The sequence below is a fragment of the Tamandua tetradactyla genome, chromosome 16 (genome assembly GCF_023851605.1).
Source record: "Tamandua tetradactyla isolate mTamTet1 chromosome 16, mTamTet1.pri, whole genome shotgun sequence".
In the NCBI taxonomy this organism is placed as follows: Eukaryota; Metazoa; Chordata; class Mammalia; order Pilosa; family Myrmecophagidae; genus Tamandua; species Tamandua tetradactyla.
In genome coordinates, this window is record NC_135342.1 from 7,757,352 (window position 1) to 7,773,161 (window position 15,810).

Sequence of the window (15,810 nt, forward strand, 5' to 3'; positions counted from 1 at the left end):
ATACATTTTTCCCAGAATCTTGAGAAATAGATTTGTGAGACTAGCGCCATCCTCCCTGAAGAGCTCTGTAGTTGCACTTCTCATAGGTCAGATATTACTGTGGGAACTCCTATCACTGTGCTTTATACACAATGGAGATGATTGAATCCCAAGTTTGCAGAAACCACATGGCAGCAGTTAATAATCATAGACAAGGTGGGCACAGCAACCATAATGAACAGCAGATTCAAAACAGCAGTCAAAATATTCTCACTTGCAGAGATTTCTGGTGTTGGCTAGTCAATCATGGGGGCAGTCTATTAAATTGTTGTTTAAGCAGTATAACTAGAAGAATTCTACATCAAGTGAACAGAAGTCTAACTTCAATTAAAATAAACAGAGCTAAAGCCCCTTAATAAATTACCAGACTTGAGACAGTTTTCAGACCCAGAGACCTTTCAGTGAGTGGAGATTTGGGTACACTTGGAGAAAGACTCTTCAACATTGTCAAGAATTTTCACTATTAGCCTTCATGCCAGCCTTCCCCAAGGAGACCTAAGGCCCTTTATAGGATGATCATGCACTGGAGAAAAGGAAATGATTAGATATTTCAGGGATTATTAGACACTGGTTCAGAAGTGACACTAATTCGAGGAGACCCAAAATGTCACACCAGTTAGAGTAGGGGCTTATGAAATCAGGTGATCAATGGAGTTTTAGCTCCAGTGTGTCTCTGGAGCCATTCTGTGGTCATTTTCACAGCTCTGGAATGTATAATGGGAATCAACATACTCAGCAAATGGCAGAATCCCCACATTGAGAACATTGGTTCTCTGACTCATGGAGTGAAAGCTATTATGGTATGATAGGAAAGGTGGAAGTCACTAGAACTGACTCTATCTGGAGAAATAGTGAATAAGTAGCAATACCAGATTCCTGGATGGATTGCAGAGATTAGTGACACTCCTAATTATTCAAGGCAGTGATTCTTACCATTTCCCCATTCAACTCTCTTATTTGGCCTGTGCAGAAAACAGATGGGTCTCAGAAGCTGACAGTGAATTATCTTAAACTTAACCAGGTGCTGACTCCAATTGCAGCTGCAGTTTAAGATCTGGCATCATTGCTTGAGCAAATAAGCACATCACCTTGTACCTGGTGTATACTAGCTGATCTGGGAAATTCTTTTTTCTCAATAGCTGTCAAAAGAATCAAGAAAGAGAGTTTGCATTCAGCTGGCAAATCCAGCAGTATGCCTTCACAGTCCTGCCTCAGGGGCATGTCAACTGTCCAGCACTATGTCATAATCTTGTCTCCAGGGAGCTTGATCTCTTCTCCCTCCCACAAGGCACCACACTCATCCCTTATATTGATGGTATGTGAATCCAGTTAGGAAAAGTAACAACTACTCTAGACTTGTTGGTAAGGTATTTGCATGTTAGGTGATGGGAGATAAATCCAAAAATATATCGATGCCTTCTGCCTCAGTGAAATTTCTAAGTATCCAGTGATCTGGGCCTGTCAAGACATCACTTCTAAGGTTTAAGGATAAGCTATTGCATCTGGCCCATCCTATTACCAAAAGGAATTTAAAGACAACGTAGTCCTCATTTGAGTGTGCTACTCAAACCCATTTACCAAGTGACCAGAAATGGTGTTTATTTTGATTTGGGCCTGAAAAAAGAAGAGGCTCTGTGACAGCTTCAGCCTTCTGCGCATGCTGCTATGCCACTTTGACCATATGATACAGCAGATCCAATGTTGTTGGAAGTGTCAGATCCAAAGAAATAAGGATGCTGTTTGGAGTCTTTAGCAGGCCCCTATAGGAGAACCACATCTCAGACCCTTAGGATTTTGGAGCAAAGCCTTACTATCTACTGCATATAACTATTTTCCTTTTCAGAAACAGGTTTTAGCCTGCTTTTGGGCCTTAGTAGAGACTGAACACTTAATTATGGGCCACTAAGTTACTATGAGACCTGAGATACCTATCACAAACTGGGTGTGGTCTGATTCACCAAGCCATAAAGTTGGACATACACAGCAGCACTCAATCATAAAGTGGAAATTGTATATAAGAGATAAGACTTACGCAGATTCTGAAGGCACAAGTAAGTTACATGAGGAAATGTAACTAAATACTCATGGGTCCCTCTCCTGCCTCATTATATTCTCTTTCCCAGCTGTCCTGTTGATAAGGGGTGGACTGTGGTGGTTAGGTTTTGGTCAACTTGACCAAGAGAAGATGCCCCATTGTCAGACAAGCACTGTCCTGATCATTGGTGCAAGGATATTTCATGGCTGGTTGATAAACTGGAAGGCTGGTGTATTAAGTCATTGGTCAGTTGATTTCATCTGTGGCTGATTACATTTGTGACCAACTAAGTCACGTCTCTCACCAATGAGGTAATCCAATCAGTTGAAGAACTAAGGAAGGAAAGAGAGTTTTTCACTGTTCCTTCTTCAGGCAGTGAACATCTCCTGTGGAGTTTGTACAAGCTTTTCATCAGAGCTGCCTACTTCACAGCCTGCCCTTGTATTTTGTACTCCTCCATTCCCATGGTTGTGTGAGACACCTTTTTAAATCTCATATTTACAGATATCTTCTGTTGGCTATGTTTTTCTAGAGAACCCTGAATAATACAAAGGGTAATGGAGTCTGGGACAAAGATTATCTCAGGAAAGCAGCGGAGAAAATGAGAAGAGATCAGTGAATGGAGTTTGAGTTGGCTAGAGGGGCCAAGAGTAAAGTGCAGGGACTGCAGAGTTAAATCATCCTGCCCAGAAGGTCAAAGCAAAATTCTGCAAATGTCTCATTGTACCAGAGCTTCTGAGACTGCTGGAATAGCAATTCAATACATCTTACCTGCGGTCAAGAGGAGAGATCAGATCAATTGTTAAGGAATTTCTCAATCTTAAAATAATCCAAACATGTATATGAGCATTAAATTCCAATTAGAGCTCTGATCCAGGATTGTCTAACAATTTTCAATTTATTCATGGCTTTTGGTCTGAGTGACAACAAAGAAAAAAGGGATTGAGGCAGCCAAGTGGAAAAAGCCAGACGATGATACAAGTGATTTTATAAATGTCACAGGTAAAGATTCTTCCAGAAAGCCCATGCAAATTGCTAAGGACTTAGTGAATGCCAAACAAAGGCTTTTCTTTGTAAACAACAACAACGTATGCTACCTGATTGGGCAAGAACCTAATTTTATATTCAAGAAAAGTATGAATCAATCTGGGTTTAAAGGAGGTAATGGCTCATACCACTGATGCTCATTGAGTTCTTTCATTTTTACTGAAAGACTTGAAGGTGGTTATGAAACTTTTGAGAGAATTCTGAATCAGGAAAAAATTTAGAGGCAAATAAAATAATGACTTACAATTTCATCAATTCCAAAAGGGTATAACAAAATTTTCAGAATTCTTGAATGCAACTTTAGTGGCAAATAATTAAAAAATAGAGGTAGCTCCAAGAAAAGAAATTTAAAGGCAATAGCTATCTATATTCCAAGCCAGAGAGGTATTAAAAATAAATTTGACTATGAATTTTAGAAAGAAAAAATAACAAACACAGGATGTAAAAGATCCAAAATTTAAAATTGACTCCTCTTATTCCTGAAAAAAGGTGGTGTGATATTTTATAGTAATGACAGACTGATGCTTCAGTGGCCAGGATGGAGATGTTTATTTTAAGCAAGTTTGTACATTTTAGATGGTACACTTGAAATAAATGGTTCCCAGACTCAAACAAGGAGTGGGTACATTCAGTGTTCTAAAGCTTCTAAAAGATATAATGAATTTAAAATAACCTGTTTACCAGAAACATAAACAAACCTGAATAAATAAATATAATGGGAAAAAGGTAATGGTACCTTTTTTTTATAAATTGAGTTTTATAATTATTTTGTTTTGTCTTTCCACACTCTGAGTCTGGTTTTTTCTGAGTCATGGCTAAATATTTTAAGATGGAGACTTATGTTTGAACACTAATTTAATATTTTTAGTTTAAAGCTAAAACTATTATGTCTTCTTTATTATCAATATTAAGTAAAAATGGCATGTTTTTTTAAGATACACCTCATTGACATATACAGGTTTGCTGATCAAATAAGCTAGATTTTTAAATTGGTAAAATTATAAAATCACATGTAACCAAATCACACCTTTATTCTGATAACATTTATTTTGATGGTAATTGCCTTTTGTAGGAGGTAAGCTTAATGACACTTTCCAAGATCATATTACTAAATTAAGCATGTCAAGTATACAGATTGTGTTTCTATTAAGGAAAAGGAGAGTAGTTCTGTCCTAAAGTAAAATGATGGGTTATTATAGAATGAGAAATAGGGAAATGTTGGACAAAACCTCATTGTATGTAGAAAGTTGGGGAAAGATAATTTTTTTTTCTGGTCACTGTTAGGCAAGACTTTGTGGGTCTGTCCATGTGATTTTTAAGAGCTTTAGAATCATATGGATCTCCATTTCTCCAAGCTCCATTTACTGAAGAGGCTGCTCTGTCCCAGATGGATTGGCTAGCACATCTTATCAAAGGTCAACTATCCATAGATGAGAGGCACTATTTCTGAACATTCTATTCAATTCCATTGGTCAGTATATCTGTCTTTATACCAGTACCATGCTGTTTTGAAGACCAAAACTTCATAATATGCTTTAAAGTCGAACAGTGTGTGACTTCCAACTTCACTTTTCTTTCTCAAGGTATTTTTATCTATTCATATCACCCTGCCCTTCCAAATAAGTTTGGATATTGGTTTAGCTATTTCTTCAAAGTAAGTTGTTGGGATTTTAATTGATATTGCATTGGATCTATAAGTCATTTTGTGTAGACTTGATATCTAAACCATATTTAATCTTCCAATCCATGAGCATAGTATGCCTTTCCATTTATGTAGGTCGCAATGATTTCTTTTAGTGATTTCTTTGTTTTTTGTGTATAAGTCTTTTGTGTCCTTAGTTAAATTTATTCCTAAACACTTGACATTTTTGGTTGTTATTGAAATTATTATTTTTATTTCATCCTCAGATTGCTCATTACTAGTGTATAAAAACACTACTGAATTTGGGGTGTTAACCTTGTACCCTGCACTTTATTGTACTCATTTATTAGTACTAGTAGCTACATTCTAGATTTTGGGGGATTTATGGTATATACTATCATATTATCTGTAAACAGTGAGAGTTTTACTTCTTCTTTTCCAATTTAGATGCCTTTTTATTCTTTTCCTTCTGTAATTGCTCTAGTTAGAAGTTCTAGCAAAGTGTTGAATAGCAATGGTGACAGTGGGCATCCTTGTCTTGATCTTCCAAACTTATTTGTAAGGGTAGGGTGCTCTTAATAGATAAAAATATCTTGAGAAAGAAAAGTAAAGTTGGATGTCACACACTACTCGACTTTAAAGCATATTATGAAGTTTCAGTGGTCAAAACAGCATGACACTGGTATAAAGATAGATATATTGAACAATGGAATTGAAAAGAATGTTCAGAAATTGTGCCTCTCATCTATGGATAATTAACACCTGAAGATGATATTAACTATGGGTTTTCCACCTATTCCTTTTATCATGTTGAGTAAGTTCCCTTCTATGCCTATCCTTAGATGTGTTATCATTCTAAAAACGTTTTTGAGAAGATGGCAGAGAGTTCTGGAAAGATGGTAGAATAGAGTAGTTCAAGCTCAGTCCTGCTCCAAGGAGAAGTTACAATTGGCATGGGAGGGCCATTGAGATAGTGACTCAAGAGTTGCAACTGAATTGGGAGAGTCTTCTGCACCACATAGGGCAGTCTGGTTGCAGAAGCTGAGGAACTGAGAAGTAGAGAACTGCAACCTAATGCAGAAGCCAGAGCTCACAGGAGTTCACAGATGGGGAGACAAGGACTAGGGAGTAAGCGAGGCTGTGTTCCTTGAATGTGCTACCCTCACCAACACAGCCCTGTGACCCCATCCCACTTCCCACGCACCTGAAACCTATCACCTTCCTCCACTCCCTGTGCTCAAAGTACTCAAAACTGACCAACTCCCACTGGGAATACATACCCAACACCCTCACCCAAAGTATAGTCCAACCCACCTCTCTTGCACCTCTCTCAAGCATGACCTCCCTTTCCATTCTCCCTACAGGCTGTCAACAGCGCATAAAGGCTGCAGACACTTACCTCCATACCCACACTACACCAGCCACCAGCCCATAGTGTCACACAGCCTCACTATACTCACCCTGAGCTCTGTATATCAGTTTATGGCATTCCTAGACCCATGCATGTACTTGACTCTCAGTCACACCCTTCAGAGCTGGGAAAATCTATTTATGGCACTCCTAGACCTGTGCAAGCACATGACCCTCAGTCACACTCCATGCCACAAGCACTGGGAAAGCACTGGCCAGCACAGCCAAGTCACATCTGCCCCAGCCCAGGCTGGCATAAGACTGACCCACTGCCATAGCTCTGTGAATGCAAACAAATGCCCCCATACCCTAGATGAGCACACACCAGGGTTATGGCCCCCAGACACATGCACCCACACAGCTACCTCCTCCCTGGCCGCTGGGGACTAATGTTCCCAAGCACCAGCATAATATCACCAACCTGCACATATACATGTACTGTAATGCATCATCACACTCTTGTACCCTGCCCCATGCACTACATCCTGCTACAACCCATTCCACAAACACAAGACTGTAGACCAATGAAGGAAATAAACTTTCACAGTAAATAAATCAGGATATTTACATTTGACAAAGCAATAGAAGATTGCTGAGCATATCACATTGCATGCAGATATAACCAAGGCTAATGACCAACTTAAAGCACCAGAGGAGACACAGATGTTGAAATAACTAGTCAAAGATGTTCATATAACTCTACTAAATAAAATAAGTGGGATGACTAATGACATAAAGGAGATCAAGAAGATAGTAGAAGAGCATAAAGAAGAAATTGAAAGAATAAATAGAAAAACTAACAGATATCACAGAAGTTAAAGATTCTGCTTATCAAATAAAATACATACTAGAGAAACACAATAGCAAATTTGAAGAGATAGAAGAAAGAATAAGTGAACTAGAGGACAGGATAACTGATTTCAAATGCTCAAAATAACAAATGGCAAAGTAAGAAGGAAATTTTTGAATTGGATCTCATGGACATGATGGACAAAACAAAGTGAACAAATATAGGAATTATTGGTGTCCCAAAAGAAGAGGAGATCAAAAAGGCTAGGAAGAGTAGTTGAGGATATAATGGGGGCAAATTTTCCAACCTTTATAGAGGACATAAATATACAAGTCAAAGAAGCACAACAAACCCCAAACAGAATAAATCCAAATAGGACTTCCCCAAGACACATACTAACCAGTCTGTAAAATGTTGAAGAGAAGCAGAAAATTCTGAAAATGGCAAGAGAAAAACAATCTACAACATACAAGGAAAACCATGTAAGCTGAGTTCAGACTACTCAACTGGCACCATGTCAGCAAGAAGACAGTGGTATGATATATTAAAGATCTGGAAAGAGAAAGGCTTTCAGCCAAGAATTCCACACACAGCCAAGTTGACATTCAAAACTGAGGGAGACATTAAAATTTTCACAGACAAGCAAATCCTGAAAGAAACTGTCAACAAGAGAACAGCCATATGAAAAATACTAAAGGGACTTCTTCCAGTTGAAAAAAAATAGACGGGAGAGGGAGGTCTGGAGAAGGGTACAGAACTGGAGAGTACCATAAGGGTAACTTAAAGGATAAAAGAAGAAAGTGGGAAAACAATATTCAGATCAGAAAAATAAAAAGATAGGATGGTGTATTCAAGAAACACCTTTTCAGCAATAACTTTCATTGTTAATGGACTAAATTTACCAATTAAAAGATACGAATGGCAGAATGGATGTAGAAATATAATTCATCTATATGCTGCTTACAAGAGACTCATCTTAGCCACAAGGATACAAATAAATGGAAAATGAAATGATGGGAAAAGATTTTCCACATACATTGTAGCCAAAGAAAGCAAGCATAGTTACAGTAGTTACTGAAAAGATAGATTGTAAATATAAGGAAATCATGGGACAAAGAAGGACACTATATATTAATTAAAGAGACAATTCATCAAGAAAATGTAACAATCATAAATGTTTATGCTCCTAATCAAGCAGCTGCAATGTACATGAGACCGACATTGGCAAAACTGAAGAGAGCAATAGATGTTTCAAAAATAACAATAGGGTTCTTCAATGCAGCAATCTTCTCCACAGATAGAACAACCAGACAGATCAACAAGGAAATAGAAAAGTTAAATAATTTGATGAATGAATTAGACCTAACAGACATATATAGGTCATTGCACCCCAAAACATAAGGATATACACTCTTCTCTAGTGCTCATGGAACATTCACCAGGAAAGACATATGCTGGGGACAAAGAAGGTCTTTATAAGTGTAAAAACTTTGAAATTATTCAGAGTATTTTCTCTGATCATAATGGAATTAAGCTGGATCTCCCAGCAAAGAACAAGAACATCCACAAATATATGCATATTAAATAACACACTCTTAAACAACCTGTGGGCCAAAGAAGAAATGGTTAGAGGAATCTGGAGCTATCAGGAGAAGAAGGAAAATGAGACTATAAGTTATCAGAACTTATGGGATTTGGCAAAGGCATGCTGAGAGGGAAATGTATTGCCCTAAGTGCCTATATCACAAAACAAACAAACAAACAAAAAAACATAAATCAAGCACTTAATTACTCACCTAAAGGAACTAAGAAAGAATAGGAAATTAACCCCAAAGCAAATAGAAGAAGAGAAATAACAAACATTAAAGCACAGTTAAATGAAGGGGAGAAAAAAGAGAACAATGGAGAGAATTGATAAAACCAAAAGTTGGTTCTTTGAGAAAATCAATAAAATCATTGGGCCACTAGTAAGACTGACAAAAAATAAACAAAATCAGGAATAATTTCCACAGAAATAAATAAATGAAGAAATAAAATAAATGATAAGAGGATATTATGAGCCACTATATGTCAAAAACTAGACAACTTAGATGAAAGGGAAAAACTCCTGGAAACAGGTAAACAAGCTACACTGACTCAGTAAGAAATAGAAGATGGTAACAAACCAATAAGAAGTAGAGAGATTTAATTAGTCATCAAAAAACTTCCTACAAAGACAAGCCCAGGGCCAGATGGTGCCACAGGGGATTTTTATCAAACATTCCAAAAAGAACTCACACCAATCCTGCTCAAACTTTTCCAAAAAAATTGAGGAAAGAAGAACTCTACCTATCTGATTTTATGAAGCTAATATCATTTAATACACAAACCAGGTAATGATGCTCTAAGAAGGGAATACTACAGGCCAATGCCAGTAACGAACATAGATGCAAAAATTATCAAAAAATATTAGCAAATCGAATCCAACAACACATTAAAAGAATGATACACCACAACCTATTGTGATTTATACCAGGAATGCAAGGATGGTCCAACATAAGTAAATCAATTAATGAAGTACAGCACATTAACAAATCAAAAGAGAAAAATCATATGATCACATTGATCGATGCTGAAAAAAACATTTGACAAAATTCAATATGCTTTTTATGATAAAAACACTACAAAAGATGGGAATCAAAGATAACTACCTCAAAACTATAAGGGGAATATATGAAAAACCAATACCGTGTATTATACCCAATGGAGAAAGACTGAAAGCTTTCTCCATAAGATCAGGAGTGAGACAAGGATATCCCATCACCACTATTATTCAACATTGTGCTAGAAGTTCTATCTAGAGCAAACAGGCAGGTCAAAAATAAATAAATGAATAAAGAGTAACCAAATTGGAAAAGAAGTAGTAAAAGTTTCATTATATGAAGATGACATGATACTATACCTGGAAAATCCTGAGAGTTCTACAATAAATTTACTTGAGATAATAAATTCAGCAAGGACTAGGATATAAAATTAATGTGCAAAAATCAGTAATGTTTCAAAACACAAGGAATGACCTAATGGGGGAGTCAGTTAAGGAAAATGTTCTGTTCAAAAGGCAATCAAAAATTCAAATACTTACAAATGAACTTAAATAGGGACATAAAGGACTTGTGCACACAAAACTATATAGCATTGCAAAAAGAAATCAAAGAATAACTAAGTAGGTGGAAAGATATTCCATGATCATTGATAGGGAGGCTAAATATAGTTAAGATATCCATTCTACCCGAATTAATCTGCAGATTCAACACAGTACCAATCAAAATTCGAACAAACTACTTTGAAGACTTGGAAAAGCTAGTTACCAAATTCATCTGGAAGAGAAAGCATCCTAAAAAGTGAAGAATGAAGTGGGAAGATTGACACTCCCTGATTTGAAAACTTATTGAAAAGTCATAGTGCTCAAACAAACATTGTACTGGCATAAAGATAGAAGCACTGACTAATGAAATGTAATTGAGAGTGCAGAAGTAGACCACCAAATCTATGATCAACTGATTTTTGACAAGGCCCCCAGTCCTCTGAACTTGGACAAAATAGTCTTTTCAACAAATGGGCATGGAAGAAATGGAAATCAGTAGCCAAAAGAATGAAAGAAGACCCCTACCTTACACCCTGTACAAAAATTATCTCAAAGTGGATCAAACACTGAAATATAAGAACTGGCATCATAAAGCTTGTACAAGAAATTGTAGGGGAGCTTCTTCAATACCTACTAATAAGAAGTAGCTTCCTAAACTTTACACCCAAAGCACAAACAACAACAACAAAATAGATAAATGGGAACTCCACAAAATCAAATGCTTCTTCACCTTAAGAGACTGTCTAAAAGGTGAAGAGGCAGCCAAATTAATGGAAGAATATTCGGAAATTGCATATCAGAAAAAGGTTTGATATCATGTATACACAATAAAGTCATAGATTTCAACAACAACAACAAAAACGACCCAATTATAAAACGGACTGAAGATATGGATAAGAATTTTTCTCAAGAGCAACACAGATCACTCAAAAGCACATGAAGAGAGGTTCATTTTCATTGGCTATAAGGAAATGCAGACAAAGACTTCAATTAGATACCACCTCACTACTATATAAATGGCTGCTATTAAACAAACAGGAAACTATAAATGTTGGAGAGGATGTGGAGAAATTGGGGCACTTTTGTACCACTTGAGGGGATCTATAATGTGCAGTCACCATGCTTAGCAGCCACCATGTTTAGCAGTTCCTTAGGAAACTAAATATTGAGATGCCTCATAAACCAGCAATAGCACTACTTGGTATATACCCAGAAGAGCTGAAAGCAATGACACAAATAAACATTTGCACACCAGTGTTCATAGCAACCTTATTCACAATTACCAAAAGATGGAAACAAACCAAATGCCCATCAACAGACTACTGTATTAACAAATTGTGATATATACATATGATGGAATTTTATGCAGCAATAAAGTGAAATTATTTTCTGAAACACATGACAAGATGGATGAGTCTTGAGGATGTAATACTGAATGAAAGAAGCCAGATACACAATGGATACATACTGTAAAATTCCACTTTTATGACCATGGTAAAAGTAAAATCAGAGGCTTATAATACAGAATATAATGGACTTAGAGATACTTAAAAGCTATAGATGGGTGAACAGTTAGCTAATGAAGTTGAACTCCAATATAAAGGAATAGATAGAAGTGAAAGCTGTTCTCTAGTGGGTCTATACATAATATTACTATATTGAAGATGAGCAACATTGAAAGTGACTATAAAGACCTATGTGTCCCATTGATTAACCATAGAAATATAAATTAGTTCTTCCAAGAACTACTTCAAAGGTATGATTCATGTACAAAGAGTTTTTAAGTCCAGAGAACAGAATGGAAAACTACTATTGCATGATTTAGGTTACATTTAAAAGGAAAATATCAGCACTACCACAGTAACAGCAAAGATAAATTATGGGGAAGACACAAGAGTTAAGAGGAGGGTTAGATTCCTTATTTGGTGAGGGTATGATTGCTGGTTTTCTTTCACTTGGAAACAATGAAATGATCTAAAATTGAGAGTGTTTATGGACTGTTGAATTTGGGCATTATGCATGATGCCTAATGAACGTAGATTGCTGAAGGATGCACTGACTGAGAAGTAGAATGGCAAGTTATGGTGTATATTTAACAATGAATATTGTGCTGCTACAAAAAGGAATGAATTCATGAGGCATACAACTATGTAAAATGAACATGTGAGGCATTTGGTGAGCAAAATAAGCCAGAAATAAAAGAACAATTATGGTGTGATCTCCTTTAGAAAATGCTTATAAGAAAACAGGTATCTAAATGGGAAGTTCTATAGCAGACACATTTAGTCTGGACTGGTAATTATTATTTTTAGATTTTGAGAGGTTGTTTTATATATATATATATATATATATATATATATATATATATATTTAGGTGTATATATATGTATATTGGGAACACATGGGTAAGGAAGACATTGTCTATATTTTAGAACCACACACACTCTTTGAGACTAAAGTAAGAACGATTTATTTGGTCTGGATCTAAATTTTTTGTAGCACACAATCTAACTTAATCTATTTATACAGCTCCTTTCAACAACGAAGCACAGGGAATCCAGAACAAGAAAGAAGTCCTTTAATCCTGTATATCTTACTGTACTGTAATGCCTGGAAACATCTTTGAGTATATTAAGCAGATAATCAAAACGTATTGGCAAAGTCCCTTGAGGGGTGGGAGAAGAAATATGAAACTATTAAACTTTACCATTATGGAATCCCCTGATACTGGGTCAAAATTCAGGGAAACCCACATCAGTAGGTCATGCCCTTGATCTTGAGGGTTACTATTGTGAGGCTTATGTAGGTAGTGGAGAAACTTAGCCTACCTATAAGTATGCCTAAGAGTTACTTCTGGAGGACCTCTTTTGTTGTTCAGATGTGGCCTCACACTCTCCAAGCCAAACTCTGCAAGTGAAAGTATTGACTTCCTCTATATGTGGCACATGATATCCAGAGATAAAAGTCTCCCTGCAGCTTAGGAGATGACTGCCAGGGATGAGTCTGGCCCTGGGACTGCAGGATCAACAATTCTATCATGACCAAAAGAGGGAAAAGAGTGTAACTAATAAAATATCAGTGACAAAGAGAGCTCAAATAGAGTTGAGAGGCTACTCTGGATGCTGCTTTTATGCAAGCTTCAGTTAGACATTGCTACCGTTTATAATCTGTCAAACTCCAACCAGGACCATTCCAACCAATCCTAAAGAACACCTAGGGCAATATACAAGGGTTCCATTTACTTGAATACCTTTTGAGAAACCTACAAACTCCAGATGTGTCCCTGGAGCAGATAAGTCCTGAAAACTAGAGGGCCCAGCCTGTCCAGTACATCAGATAGTTCTATATCCCTACCCCAGATTATTGATAGACTCTTCCAACATGAAAAATTTAGAATGGCCATAGTCCCAACACCCCTAAAAGGAGGGATAGAAAGATCAAATGTGATGGTGGAGTTATACAGAGAATATAGAATTTAACAAATGAATAAAACTGTTGAATCATCAAATTGGTATCATTTTTAGTCTCCAGTATCTTAAAGGAGCTAGGAGTATAACCTAAAATTGTGGAATTGTAATGCATATCAAACTCTGAAATATGTTCTACAGCTAATTGTGTTGTTGTACTTTGAAATTTATTGCCTTTTTGTACATATGTTCTTTTTCACAAAAAAAGAAGAAAAGTTGATTGTGATGATAAAAAAAATTAAGCCTTCTAGACTCCTATATTCTAGAACAATGAGAAGGAAAAATCTGAGGAGATCATATTGCAGCCCATGACAAACTCTGGGATCTGGTCTGTAACTACTTGTTGAAAAGTGCTTTGAAATCTATTGCTTTTTTTCTTTCTTTCCTTTTTATATATGTTATATTATACAATAACAAAATTTGAAAGGATATTGAATTTTGTCAAATGCTTTTTCTGTATCAATTGAGATGTCATGTATTTGTTCTGCTTTGATTTCTTGATATCATATATTGCATTAAATGATTTTCTTAAGTTGAACCAGCCTTGCAGACCTAGAATTAATTCCACTTGGTCATGGTGTATATTTCTTTTAATGTGCGGATGGATTAGATTTGCAAGTGCTTTGTGAGGGTTTTTGCATCTATATTTATTAGGGAGATTGGTCTGTAGTTTCCTCATAGCAGCTTTTCATGCTTTGGTAATAGGGTGGTTTGGGCTTCATGGAATGAGTAAGGTAGCTTTCTCTACCCTTCAATTTTCTTAAAGAGTTTGAGCAGAATTGGTATGAATTCTTTATTGAATGCTCATTAGAAATCCCATGTGAAGCCATTCATTCCTGTACTTTTCTTCTGGGGGGCTTTTTTATGACTAATTCAATCTCTTTACTAATGATTGTTAAGTTAATTCATTTTCTCAAAGAACAAACTTCTGGTTTTTTTGGTTTTCTCAATTGTTTTCATGTTCTCATTTTCATTTCTTTCTATTGTAATCTTCATTACTTCTTCCATTTCATTTGCTTTGCATTTGTTTTGCAGTTTTGATGTGAGGTGTTTACATTTTGTATGACTTAAGATATTTACTTATTTCTCTTGTTGTTTCCTCCTTGATTCACTTCTTGTTTAAGAATGTTTTGCTTAGCCTCCGAACATTTATGAATTCCCTGGCTCTCTTCTGTTATTGCTTTCCAATTTCATTGCATTATGATCTGAGAAAGTGTTTGCTGTGATTTCAATCTTTTTAAAATTTATTATGACTTTGTTTGTGACCCAGAATATGGTCTCATCTTGAGAATGATCCATGAGTACTTGAAAAAAAGCATACCCTGCTGTTGTGTGGTGTAGTGTTCTGTAAATGTCCATAAAGTCTAGTTCATTTACTATATTATTCAAATTCTCTATTTCTTTTCTGATCCTTTATCTAGATATTCTAGCCATTGATGAGAGTGTGGAATCAGTCTCCAACTATTATGTTAGAGCTGTCTATTTCTCCCTTCAGTGTGGTCAGTGCCTCATAAATTTTGGAGTGCTCTGACTTGGTGCATAAATATTTATTATTGTTATGTCTTCTTGTTGAACTGTTCTTTTTATTAGTAAATGTAGCCTTATTTATCTCTTTTAATTGTTTTACCTTTGAAGTCCATGATGGGTATTAGTATAGCTGTTCCTGCTTTTTTCTGATTGCAGTTTGCATGAAATATCTTTTACAAGCCTTTCATAATCAACTTATTTTTGTCCTGGGATCCAAAATGAGTCTCCTGTACACAGCATAAAGATAGGTCTAGTTTTTCATCCATTCTGCCAGTCCTTGTCTTTTTATTGGGAGGGTTAATCCATTAACATTTAATGTTCTTATTGTAAAGACAGTTTCATCTTTTATCATTTTGCTTTTGGATTTTATATGCCATATATATTTTTTCTCTTTACTGATATTTTTTCATTTCTACTTTCTTATTCAGACCTCTCTCTACTGCTTCTTTCAATCTCCCAGTTGTGCTACCTTAAGTATTTCCTTTTTTTTTTTTCATGGGCAGGCACCGGGAACTGAACCCAGGTCCTCGGGCATGGCAGGCAAGCACTCTTACCTGCTGAGCCACCATGGCCCGCCCCCTTAAGTATTTCTTGTAAAGCCACTTTCTTAGTGACAAGTTCTCTTTGTGATTGATTTTCTGAAAATATTTTAATTTCCATTTCAGTTTTGAAGGACAATTTTGCTGGATATAATATCCTTGGTTGGCAGTTTTTCATTTTTAGAATCTT